This window comes from Bos taurus, chromosome 26 (assembly GCF_002263795.3).
Source record: "Bos taurus isolate L1 Dominette 01449 registration number 42190680 breed Hereford chromosome 26, ARS-UCD2.0, whole genome shotgun sequence".
Classification (NCBI taxonomy): Eukaryota; Metazoa; Chordata; class Mammalia; order Artiodactyla; family Bovidae; genus Bos; species Bos taurus.
The window spans coordinates 30406910-30416485 of NC_037353.1; the positions used below are offsets into that span (position 1 = coordinate 30406910).

Genomic DNA, 9576 nt, shown 5'->3' on the forward strand with positions numbered 1-9576 from the left:
AATACATATAGCTGAAAGGACTTTTTCATGAATATTTTCCACTTAAATTTACCAGGGATGTTGAGAAGCGTAGTGCCAGGAAGAAATAAACCAGACAATGAAGGATACTTTACTGAACTCAAGGATTTACTAAATAAAGTGGCTCAGCCAGTAAAGAATCTGCCTGCAATGCAGGAGACCCAGGTTTGATCCCGGGGTCAGGAAGATCCCCTGGAGAAGGGAACAGCTACCCACTCCAGTATTCTTGCCTGGAGAATTCCATGGACAGAGGAGCCTGGTGGGTCACAATCCATGGGGTCGCAAAGAGCTGGACATGACTGAGTGACTAACACTTTCACTACTTTCACTTAACTTCCTCATCAAAAACTGACATTTGTTCAGAATACAGTGAAACAAGGAAAGGGTATGTGGGTTTGTTGGGGGAGAGGGCAGTCTCAAAGGAGCCATCTGCTTCAATTCTGTTTAAAAAATTGTGAGGTTTGGTAGCTAGAGGGACCTAGAGCCTTCTAGTTCTGAGGTTCTAACCCTAGAGGAATGAAGTGGTAATGCCTGTGGGGGCTAGGAGTCCAAGGCAAATATGTCTCTGCTTCCAAGATAATTCTGTGCATTGAGGTTTTCTGCAAACACATTCTGTATTAAATAGTACACACACAGTTGTACTAAGTCAAGTGAGGGATTTGCCTGACATTTTTTAAGCGACATTGTCAAAGTCATCCAAGCATGAGTTCACGATTGCCTCTTCTGTCCCTTGCTAAGCCAGGCCCCTCCTCTAGCTGCCTGCCCGCCTCCACATGCCGCAACTTGGTGTCCCTGTCTAGACCCACTGGTCCAGCCCCACCTCGAGCCAGCCTGCCTCTCGGCTCCTTCATACACATCATGCCCTTTCTGCCCCTAGCTCACCCATAGTACCTTTGCTGAGAACGTCCCCTCTCCCTTCTGCTCCCCCTCTTTAAGTCACCCTGGCCTTCCTTGATCACTGTCTTCGCTGAAAACCTCCTCTAGCTACTGCACTCCACAAGATCCCGACATCCACACATTTCATGTCTCGGCAGTCCTCAGCACCGTAGTGGTTGACTTAATTGTTTTCCCTCTTGACTTGCTATGTCTGTGCTGCTCTCATCTTTCCACAGGTGATATGTCCTCTGAGAGCGAGGTTTGTGTCTTATGTGGCTCGCCTGCTCCCCTGGGTGTCTTTCTCTGCCCTTCCTGATGCCCTGTGTTTCCCTCCATCCTGTTGAAGGAGCGAGTGCCAGGGAGCAACTGTGCTCATCCCCTGGACCTTCCAAGAAGGAGGAGACCCTAGATTTCAGAGGCCAACCAGCCTCTAATAGTGTGGCAAAACCAACGCCAACAAACAATTTTTGATGGTAGGTTTTGTCTCAAAGCATCACTCTATCTTGCCATTCACTACATCTCCATGCTTTGCTTTTTTTTTATGGCAACACCTTTCCCTTCCTGACTCACAAGATGGGATTGTCTTTTTCTGCTAATCCAGTGAAGTAGGAGCTCTGGATTCTCAAAGACTAGGATTGACAGACCGGAGAGGGCAATGGCACCCCACTCCAGTACTCCTGCCTGGAAAATCCCATGGATGGAGGAGCCTGGTGGGCTGCAGTCCATGGGGTCGCTAAGAGTCGGACACGACTGAGCAACTTCACTTTCAGTTTTCACTTTCATGCGTTGGAGAAGGAAATGGCAACCCACTCCAGTGTTCTTGCCTGGAGAATCCCAGGGACGGGGGAGCCTGGTGGGCTGCCGTCTCTGGGGTCACACAGAGTCGGACACGACTGAAGCGACTTAGCAGCAGCAGCAGCAGCAGGATTGACAGACACCAGCTGGGTTTGTGAGCAGTGTCGTGATTTCTCATCCAGATTCTTCTTATCCAGTTAGGAGATTACAGAAATGTTTTGTGTTTACTTCATTACCAGAACTTTAATACTTAGAATTTTGCTTGATCCTTGCCACAAAGTTATGAGGATTTTTATTATACCGAGGAAGAAATGTATTCAACCAGTATTTACCGAGTGTCCTCATGGGCCAACACTATGTGGTGGATATGAAGGGGAACCACACAGACCTCTTGTTTTTTAAATAAATATGTTTACTTATTTATTTGGCTGCTCTGAGAGTCGCAGCACACAGACTCTCTAGTTGTGACATGTGGGCTCAGTAGCTGTGGCTTGGACTTAGTTGCTCCTCAGCATGTTGGACCTTAATTTCCTGACCAGGGAGCACACTTGTGTCCCCTGCAAGATGGATTCTTAACCATTGGACCATCAGGGAAGTCCAGTTTTGTTTTGTTTTGATCCGAATAGTTGTTATTTATTAATCAGACACAAATTTAATCAGCAATGGACTTCAGTTGTGTCTCTCCCTGAACAGAAAGATGAGCACATGTGCTTCTACTCTGCCATTTTAGAAAATCACCAGTTTCCTGTTCACTGTCTTGTGTTGTATCCAAAGAAAAGGCATCTGAGAGTTCAGTTGAGCTGGACTCAGATTCCTCTGATGGAAGTGCCTGGGTTCCCAGGGAGCCACCAACACTTTTCCTTCGGCCTCCTTCCTCCTGAGAAATCTGTATGCAGGTCAAGAAGCAACAGTTAGAACTGGACATGGAACAACAGACTGGTTCCAAATTGGGAAAGGAGTACTTCAAGTTTGTATATTATCACCCTGCTTATTTAACTTGTATGCAAAATACATCATGAGAAATGCTGGAGTGGATGAAGCAGGAGCTGGAATCAAGATTGCTGGGAGAAATATCAATAACCTCAGATACGCAGATGACAACACCCTTATGGCAGAAAGAGAAGAATACTAAAGAGCTTCTTGATGAAAGTGAAAGAGGAGAGTGAAAAAGTTGGCTTAAAACCCAACATTCAGAAAACTAAGATCATGGCATTAGGTCTCATCACTTCATGGCAAATAGATGGGGTAACAATGGAAACAGTGAGAGACTTTATTTTGGGGGGCTCCAAAATCACTGCAGATGGTGACTGCAGCCATGAAATTAAAAGACACTTGCTCCTCGGAAGAAAAGCTATAACCAACCTAAACAGCAAATTAAAACGCAGAGACATTACTTTGCCACCAAAGTTCGTCTAGTCAAGGCTTTGGTTTTTCCAGTGGTCATGTATGGATGTGAGAGTTGGACTATAAAGAAAGCTAAGTGCCGAAGAATTGATGCTTTTGAAATGTGGTGTTGGGAAAGGCTCTTGAGAGTCCCTTGGACTGCAAGGAGATCCAACCAGTCAATCCTAAAGGAAATCAACCCTGAATATTCACTGGAAGGACTGATGCTGAAACTGAAACTTCAATACTTTGGCCACCTGATGTGAAGAACTGACTCCTTGGAAAAGACCTTGATGCTGGGAAAGATTGAAGGCAGGAGGAGAAGGGGAAGACAGAGGATAAGATGGTTGTATGTCATCACTGACTCGATGGACATGAGTTTGAGTTGGTGATGGACAGGGAAGCCTGGTGTGCTGAAGTCCATGGAGTCACAGAGTTGGACACGACTGAGCGACTGAACTGAACTGAACTGAACAGAAAGTTTGGTGAGAAAGCATGCTGGAAAAAAAAAGTCAGTAAAAAATATCTGGTAACAACAAAAGGAAGCAAGCACTCTCCTCTCAGAAATGCTGTTATGGCTTTCCCCTGAAACGGTAGCAACAAGAATGATTCCAGGCAGCTTGAAGAGGTGATTATTTTCCATCCAACCTGAAACACTGCGCCTGACCCAAGGGATGATGATGTCCCAGTGGGTTGTACAGCTGCCATGGTGCAGACTCAGTCACAGAGCAGAGGGAATGTGACAGGTTGTTCTGGATCCACTGGAAACCCCATGTCCAGCTCTAGGTCTAAATGGAGAACTGTTGCCATGTCTTCCATCTCCTGTCTCCTGAGGTCCTGGGGAAGACCCCTCATCATCACCACAAATTTCTGCTATCTCATACTTGGAACCAAACTTCTTTTTTTTTTTTTAATGTCTTTTTTACTCACACCTAACTCTAACCAAACTTCTTTTTTTTTTAACGTCTTTTTTACTCACACCTCCTGAAGGTGTGAGAAAAAAATAATAAAAAAAAAGTTTGGTCAGCAAATAAACAAATAGAGCATCCCTGGTGGCTCAGATGTAAAAAATCCACCTGCAAAGCAGGAGACTCAGGTTTGATCCCTAGGTCAGGAAGATCCCCTGGAGAAGAGAATGGCAACCCACTCCAGTATTCTTGCCTAGAGAATTCGATGGTCAGAGGAGTCTGAAACAAGTTACACTCCACGTGGCTGCAAAGGGTCAGACATAACTGAGCAACTAACACACACACAAATAGGTAAATAATTCTGTGATAAGTGAACCCTGCTAACACCAGACTACCTTATGTGTGGTATTAATAAATGTGGATGGTTGTCCTTAGTCATCTGCTATACCCAGAGAGACCAGGGGCAAAGTCTAATGATGGGATGCTCTTTTTTGAAGGAAGACAGTTCACCAAGTGGACGAAGCTTTAGAGAGAAAGAAGAGGGCTTTCTCTACAGAGGGAACAGGGTATGCAGAGATCTGGCAGCACTGGTTTGATGAACAGTGTTCAAAAACTTCATCCTGGGGGCAGGGCTAAGTTTCTTGGATACAAGATCCTGCTGCTCTTCAAGGCTTGACTTTGAGGATAATTCTCTTTCCATGGCACCTTTATCCCTAGTGGGACATGCCAGGCTCTCCCAAACACACTGAGTAAGCTTCCTGAAATGGAATGCTGCCGGCCCATTTGCCCTCCAAATGGGTACTCACGGCAAATCATCTCTGTTATTCTTGATTTCAAGCTGCCTCTCTCCGGACAAGTCATCTTTATATACTGGCAAATTGCAACAGCTATGATCATAATAATAACATCACAAGAATAATCAAATGCTATTGAAACAAAATGCACCAATTTAGGCCAGGCTTCAGCTACTGTAATGTGCATTTAAGTTCATGCATATTTGTGATTTATAACAAAGACAGTGAGTGCCCTTTATGATTCCCTGGAAGCTGTGATAGACTACACTCTGCAATCCAGTTTTGTTTGGCCATTTATCTCCCCTTCCCCCCATCCTCAAGCTTGAAAGGAGGGAAACCACCCACTTGCTGCTATCTGAGCCCAGGTATACTAAGGTGAAGCTGAAGCCATGTGCGTGCGTGCATGCCAAGCTGCTTCTGTCATGTCTGATGCTCTGTGACCCGATGGACTGTAGCCCACCAGGCTCCTCTGTCCATGGGATTCTCCAGGCAAGAATACTGGAGTGGGTTGCCATGCCCTCCTCCAGGAGATCTTCCTGACCCAGGAACTGAAACCGTCTCTTATGTCTCCTACATTGGCAGGCGGGTTCTTTTCCACTACCACCACCTGGGAAGGCCAGGTTGGAGCCATGATGAACCACTAATTGATGATTCCATTCAATCCACTTTCCTCCAGCAGGACCAGACTGGGTCTGTGTAAATTACCTTCCCTCAGTCCCTTTATCGCTTCTCTGAGGCTGGGTGGACTCTATGTTCCCCATGTCAGCTGGTTTCATGCTGCCTACTCTGGTAGCTTTCAGACTCTTGAAAGCAGACAGCATCTGCCACTAATCTGCTCTATGGAAAGAAGAAGTCTGGTTGCAATAGGAGCCAGAAGACTTTTTTTGAAGCTATATTTGCGTGTCAAGGACACTAGGTTTACTCCAATCATGTGTTTACTTGGGATGACCTGAGAAAAGCTGATGCAAGGTGGAATTAGAACTCTCCCAGCTCAGGGTAGGAGGACATGGCAACCCACTCCAGTATTCTTGTCTGGAGAATCCCATGGACAGAGGAGCCTGGCAGGCTACAGTCCATTGGATCACAAAGAGTTGGACACAACTGAAGTGACTTAGCACACACAAACACAGCTCAGGGACTTCCCTGGTGGTCCAGTGGTTAAGACTCTGCACTTCCAATGCAGAGGACATGAGTTCAATCCCTGGCCAGGGAACTAAGATTCCACATGCTACATGGTGTGGCAAAAAAACCTTTTTATTAATAATAATAAAAGAGAACTCTCCCAGTTCAGGCCTCAGTACAGCTAGCAGGAGGCCCCATTGCTCTTCCACACCCATTTTAAATTTCATATTCCCCAGGTAAAGTCCTCTTTCCATCTGTACCGTTATCTGGGTACTCTTCACCTAGCTGAGCACTTTTTACAGTCTGCCAGGTACAAGGATTCCTTTGATCTATGGATCTTTTCTCAATTCCATAATGAGCTCTGAGAGAAGAGAATCATAGTTATCTCTGCTGCCCCCATCCCCGCAAGTATATTAGAGGTTCAGTAAAGCCTGGGCAGCTTGTCAAAGGCAAGAAACAGTCAATCATATCTCAGTAAAGCTGAGGGAGGAAAACAAATGAATATGAAGACTGATCGTGTTCAGGCTATTGCAATAAAAAGATCTCAGGATCAGAATGTCTCCGCGGCGGGGGGCGGGGAGAGGGGTTGTTTTGCTTCCCTTTAATGGGAAGCAAAGGAGAATAAATAAGCTACAGATAAGGCGATTTACAGTCAGGTTGTTTTGCAAGCAGGGCAAGTTTCAATCAGTTGTCAGACCAGGAAATGTTTTTCTCTGTGGTTAGCTAGTTTCGGGGGACAAACGGTTCTAACCTCAGCTGATCAATCATGAGACAAAGACCAGGAAGCTGGAGGGGCTGTGTCCAGCCTTGTCAGCAGGCTCAGACAAAGGGGGCACGAGCTGTGCTTGGCCTTGTCACAGGTAAATAAGGCAGCCACCCACAAGTCTGGCGAGAGTCCTGGGAAAGTGTGCACTGTCGGCTTCATCTAAGCCACGTGCGGAAGGCTAATTCTTTGTGGTAAACTGACTATAGGGATGCAAAGGTTAGGGGAACTTCTTAACTGCCACCGTTTCCAGGAGCCCAGGGCTCAGGTAAAGTTCAACGTTGTCAAACTGAATGAAAGAAAACATGCAATATAGATAAATAGACAGACAGATAGATAGGCCAGTGGTCTCTTCAAAGAAAGATTATTCCTGCTCTCTGTCCCTGACTCAGCTCGCTATTTGTGAACTACTAAACTGGAAAACAAGAGAGAGAAGACAGGAACTTCCAAATGGAAGAATTACCTTTAAGGTTACTGGACTTTTAAACTTGCAGTATAAATGTCACACTGTAATTCTGCAGTTTGAAGATGTGAGAAGCAATGAGCGTAAAGGATGCTGCTTCTGCATGTGTATTCAGGAGAAGATGGTGGTCACAAGGACTGTGATCCTAGAAGCTTTAGTCAAGGAAGTCATTGTCATTTAGATTTTGTTTGTTTCTTTGTTTTTTTAGCTTATTTTATTGACGTACAGTTGATGTACGTTGTTTTGTTAAATTCTGCTGTACAAAAGTGATTCAGTTATATTCTTTATACATGCCATGCTAAGTTACTTCAGTCATGTCCAACTCTTTGTGACCGTATGGACTGTAGCCCTCCAGGAGCCTCTGTCTATGGAGTGGGTTGCCGTGCCCTCTGCCTGGGATTTTCCCAACCAAGGGATCAAACCAGGGTCTCTTAAGTCTCCTGCATTGGCAGGCTGATTCTTTACCACTAGCACCACCTGGGAAGCCCCCTTTATACATACATGCATTCTTTTTTATATTGTCATTACAATTTGGTTTGATCCTTGCTTACTCAGCAGAGATCCATTACTCACCACCCCTGCAGTCTGAAGCTCCATATACAGGTTGTTTCTGCAACCACCAACCTGTACCTGAGGCTCACTGGGTTAGGGTCCCAGGGAAAGAATGCAGCTCACTCAGAAATGAAACATTCTTCCTCCTGACACACCTTTGCCTATGTTTCTAGCCGAGGCTTGAGCCAGAAGGAAAAGAGTTGTAAGCTGAGGAAGTCCTTTGAAAAGCAAGCTTTGTTTGAAGTCTGGGCAGAAGTTCTAGTTGCCTCTCCTCTTTTATTTTTAATCACTTTGTTTATTCCTAACCGCAGACAAGCAATGCTGGGAAATTTCTGTTGTTCATTCACTAAGTTCTGTCTGATTCTCTGTGACCCCATGGACTGTAGCAGGCCAAGCTCCTCTGTCTTCCACTATCTCCTGGAGTTTGCTCAAATTTATGTTCATTGAGTTGCTGATGCTATCTAGCCATCTCATCCTCTGCCATTCCCCTTTTCCTTCTCCCTGCCTTCAATTTTCCCCAGCATCAGGGTCTTTTCCAATGAGTCAGCTCTTCGCATCAGGTGGCCAAAGTATTGGAGTTTCAGCTGCAGCTTCAGTCCTTCCAAAGAATAGTCAGGGTTGATTTCCTTTAGGATGGACTGGTTTGATCTCCTTGCAGTCCAAGGGACTCCCAAGAGTCTTCTCTAGCACCACAATTCAGAAGCATCAATTCTTTGGTGCTCAACTTTCTGTATCGTCCAAGTCTCACATCCATACATGACTACTAGAAAAACTATAGCTTTGACTGTATGGACCTTTGTTGGCAAAGTGATGTCTTTGCTTTTTAATACACTATCTAAGTTTGTCAGGGCTTCCCTGGTGCCTCAGACAGTAAAGAATCTGCCTGCAAAGCAGGAGACAAAGGAAACTCAGGTTCAGTCCCTGGATTGGGAAGATCCTCTGGAGAAGGGAATGCCAACCCACTCCAGTATTCTTGCCTGGAGAATTCCATGGACAGAGGAGCCTGGCATGACCCGTCTCCAAGAGAGAAATCAATCAATAGAAACAAATACAGAAATGAAAGGCATAATGGGAGTAGCAGAAAGGGCTTTAAAATAATCATTACAAGAGAGAGAATAACGCCCTAAGTAATTTTCAATTAATCTTAAAGGATTAGGAGTAAAAGAACGCTGCTGCTGCTGCTAAGTCGCTCCAGTCGTGTCCGACTCTGTGCGACCCCACAGACAGCAGCCCACCCTGGGATTCTCCAGGCAAGAACACTGGAGTGGGTTGCCATTTCTTTCTCCAATGCATGAAAGTGAAAAGCGAAAGTGAAGTTGCTCAGTCGGTAAAAGAAGAGATGGCCCAAATAGAAAACAAACAGTAAGATGCTAGACTCAAACCCAGCTGAAAGTACGTAGATCAAACACTCCAGTTAAAGGGCAGAGGGTGTTTGGATAAAAGTAAAACTGGAAATAATCATGTGGGTCTACTTCTTTTTTTGTTACATTCACTATGTTTTTGTTATTTTTTTTAACGGTTACCAGTGAGGGGGGAGGGCACTATAGGAGTAGGGGATTAAGAAGCACAACTATTAGGTATAAAATAAGCTACAAGGATATATTGTACAATACAGGGAATATAGCCAATATTTTGTCATAACTATAAATGGAACATAACTCTTAAAAATTGTAAATCACTATATTGTATTCCTGTAATTTATATAATCAGATCAGATCAGTCGCTTAGTCGTGTCTGACTCTTTGCGACCCCATGAATCTCAGCATGCCAGGCCTCCCTGTCCAGCACCAACTCCCAGAGTTCACCCAGACTCATGTCCATCAAATCAGTGATGCCATCCAGCCATCTCATCCTCTGTTATCCCCTTCTCCTCCTGCCCCCAATCCCTCCTAGCATCAGAGT

At 45.0% G+C, this 9576-nt stretch overlaps 1 non-coding gene across 1 annotated transcript; it reads left to right on the top strand.

Moving 5' to 3' along the window:
- The first annotated feature begins 5914 nt into the window (after positions 1 to 5914).
- TRNAG-UCC (transfer RNA glycine (anticodon UCC)) lies at positions 5915 to 5987 on the top strand. Its single transcript has one exon. It is a non-coding gene; the product is annotated as a tRNA-Gly (tRNA).
- The last annotated feature ends 3589 nt before the right edge of the window (positions 5988 to 9576 follow it).